We start from the raw sequence: 4,046 nt of genomic DNA on the forward strand, positions 1-4,046 counted from the left end.
GTGTACGTAGTAGTGTGTGTGTGTGTGTGTGTGTGTGTGTGTGTGTGTGTACAGTAGTATAACGTATGTGTGTGTGTACAGTATGTGTGTCTGTGTATGTACAGTAGTTAATAATGTGTGTGTGTGTACATTACAATAGTATGTGTGTGTGTGCGCGCGCACGTGTGTGTACAGTAGTATGTGTGTGTGTGTCAGTATGTACAGTCACTGGTGTATGTGTGTGTGTGGTGGAGATTGTGTGGGGGGTGGATTCATACATTGGGAAACTCAAGGCTATATTCAAGGAGAATGGGACAAAAGACTAGGTCTAGGAAATCCAGCTGCTAAGTCAACAGGTACTACAGGGCAGTTGTCTTCTTGCTTGACCAAGATCATAAAGGTGTGTAATTATATCAGAAACAATGTGCTGCAAGAAAAATCTGCAGTAAAGGTTTACATATTGGCCAGGCGACATTCTTCTCAGGAGATAGAATAGGGGAGCTGAGGTTGTCCCAAGTGTACAGAGCATGGGGTTTTGACCAGCTTATTCCCCTTACTGAATTTTGACGAGCTTCTTCCCCTTCAACCGGTTACTAGTACGCATACTAGTACAAAGCCTTAGTAAGGTATATGAATGGGGTATGAATCTTATAATACAATATGTAGTTATGTTTGAGTTCTTTTTGAAGTCGGTGGAAGACAAGTCATATGTTTTTCGACTGGGTTCTGCAATTTTCTTTTTTTTTAGAAAATGTGGATGGAATTTGGTGGCTGAAGTTCAATAATGAGCTTAACTTTCTTTTTTTTTTGGCAATTAGCAACTGGACAGAAGAAGCTGAGTTATAATTAGCTAGCGTGCACACACCGAAGGGCGGTTATCCCGCTGCTATACCGATACCATATTTGACAAGCAGAACTAGCTAGGGTAGTTGGAATCCGCTACCCGGTCAGATTCGCATGATTCAACAGAACTAGTACCAACAAAGTCTTTCACACTAACCTGGTATCCAGGTGGCTGGGCGGGTTTTCTTCAGGGATGCTGAAGCTCGATTGTGGAGGGGCGAATCAACTCCTGGTGTGTGGCATATCATTCAAATATACCGGGTGGTCTGTTGAGCTGGACAGGGGGAAAACTATTAGAGCCCCGAAGACAGCCTGCCCCAAGCACGATAGATTGGATAAACTGAAGTTACTTTCAAACTGATATTGTTACTAGAGATATGGTAATGAATGCATGTATGATTTAGGATATGTAGCATGTAACTTGTTACAATTGTAATTAGTGTCATCATCTGGATAACTGATCTTTCTTTTGTGGTATTGATATTAATGTTAACTAACAACATCCGACATTATCTTTGCTAACAGGTCAATATATTGCCACTCTCACATTCTAATCTAAACCATCAAATTATGCCAAACCTGATATAATTTTGTACGGCAATTATAAATAACGTCAAACTCGAAATCAGCTCAACAAAATAACTTTTAATCTCCAAGTGGAAAACAAAATAATCTTTAACCTGCAAGTAGATTCTGTGGGGAAAATGAGGCAACACTAGTATTGGATGCCTACATAATATTTATTCATTGGTCTCCTGTGTCTTAGTTTAAACCATCGCATAATGGGCCAGCCAAGCAGGAGGTCAATGGATAATCTCCAAATATTAAATTGGCCAGTCTGTAACCATTTACCAGACTGGCCAATTTGATACTGTCTAGCCCCCTCCCCAAACATACTGCTTGGAGATTAGTCAGTGGATATAGCCCGACAATATATGGAATATTGACTCGCTTTTACCCCACAGAATCTGCTTAGAAATAAAAGAATATTGAGATGTTCAAAACTACGGCGATATATACAGTGAAAACAGGCAAGAAACACCTACCTATATAACATGCCTTATCAAAGTTGGACGTGATTTGTTGGCGAAAAGACGCGGGATCGGGTCAAACAAACATCCATCCACAAAGTCGAAAGGCAATCTGCCCGTCGTTGTTTCGCATCAGTCGATGGTCTCATGAAAGTACATGTACTTTAACTAAGCTATAATAATACCCCGTTAACAGTATTAAAAACATCTCGTGGCAGCAGCCTTGGTGTTTATTTTCATCCTGAATACTAGTAAAAACTGTCCGAGTCAGATCAAAAATGGCGGCCATTATGAGAGGTCATCTACCGGGTGACCTCGCCAAGAAAATACTCCTGATTACCCATATAACTGCGTGTGCAACACTGTCCGGCCGTTAACTTCCTTAGTAAGGAACTGAGTTACTAATAACGGTCACATCCTAGGATGTGAAGATAGCCTCTTGGCTTATTAGTTACTATATAACGGTGGTCACCATTAGTTACTAGTTACTATAAACGGTATGTGTATGGGGTCGAGTGGAGCTATGTTGAAACGGACGGTGATGCATTTCTCTCGACTTTTCGCAGCAGGATTCGGCGGTCGCGTCCATGCTAGCCAATATGGAGCGTCACTAGGATTGCCGCACTTTTAGACGCCGGTCCCAAGACAATGAAGACCCTTAAAAAACTGTCAGGGTCAATCGTCATGGTACCTCCGCAGTCTACTCAATATTCTACATGCACCACCGGCATCCATCTCAGAGATAACGTCCTGAAAGCGCGGGCTATCTGAGCCACACAAGTCCGAATGTTGAGTAATCCATCGGCACATTATGGATGATCAGCGCACGTGTTGATATGTAATCACAAAGACATCAATCCCCGCTTGAATTGAAAACTAAAAGAATAACCTTGAAACTAAGAAGAAATATTCGATTATTCAGCGCCGGCTTGCTTGTGTCCCGGATTGCGTGGCTTACTGTGTTGGACACAGATCCGCAGTTGATGAAGATAGAGTTGTCGGGAAATAGAAAGGTCTAGAATCGCCCTAATCCAGGTTTGATGAACGGCTAACGCCAGAGTTTCTTTGATCCTACTGCATGTGCGGACATTCGCGGTCTTGTTGTAATCTCCGAACAGATCTTGGAGACGGACAGTTGTGCCGTTTTCTGGGGGCCCCGTCTTTCTGACGCAGTCCGCGAAGTGATAGAACAAACAGGGTAATGGGGCAGTCAGAAAATGTTATATTTTCCCCTACCATCATGATCTGTAGATTGCTCTTGTTGTAATGCTTTGGCGTACACCCAACCGGACAGTCTGAAGGTTGCAAATTCTTCCCTCCAATTGGACTGACAAACTGTGATCTCCACCCAGGTTAGATGCAAAACAGTACAGATTTAACGTTTTATGTTAATCGCTCAACATTCTTCACCTTAGTCGCATCAAGGCCAGCTGCACACCTCCACAGTTTCTGTCGATATTTTCAACCCCCCTCGTTTGTAACTGTCACCTAAGGTATCCCCGGCAATCATCAAAAACCCTCGCCGAACGCCAACGTGTCCCAGAATACAGGCAAGTCCAGAAAACGTCCCAGCATTGTCTGAGGAAGTGTCAACTTGCAGATGAATCATCAAACAGTGATGGGAATACATGTACGAGTACCAAACGTAACATGAAAGGTTTGGGGGCACTAATAACTGTAAATTTTGAAACATGTCTGATCTACGGACGATAAACAAGTGGCACTCTCCCAGTCGTAGCCCCTAGTCGTAACCCAATGTCCTGGTGGAAGCGTAGTGGAATGAGTTCAGGAAGACATAACACTCCCGTGCTGGGTATGGCGGCGTGCCGGGAGAGTGATAAGAGGAAAGTCCCTTGATTAGGACCAGAATCCATTGAGACCAGATATGGTTACCCGATAGGTGGACCCTTGGGGAAGTCTTACCGGCACATCTCGTCAGAGTACTAGAAAGGCTGTGGGCTCTGCTGCATGGGTTAATGAGTCCTTGAAACTGTAGATCGTGCAGATTTATAACCATTAGATTTCTTTCAGAACCGGGGTTGCCTAAGGTCGTGTATGGTCTCTATGGCTCGCCGGCTGCACCAGATGCAATATTACAGCTGAATATTAACACCTGTTGAGCGCCTGGGGATGGGCGAACCAACGCGCAGGACATTTTTCATCATACAGGCAGATACCCAGCTGAATGCAATC

Source organism: Branchiostoma belcheri, unplaced genomic scaffold, assembly GCF_001625305.1.
Source record: "Branchiostoma belcheri isolate BF01 breed outbred unplaced genomic scaffold, Haploidv18h27 scaffold7, whole genome shotgun sequence".
Taxonomy (NCBI): domain Eukaryota; kingdom Metazoa; phylum Chordata; class Leptocardii; order Amphioxiformes; family Branchiostomatidae; genus Branchiostoma; species Branchiostoma belcheri.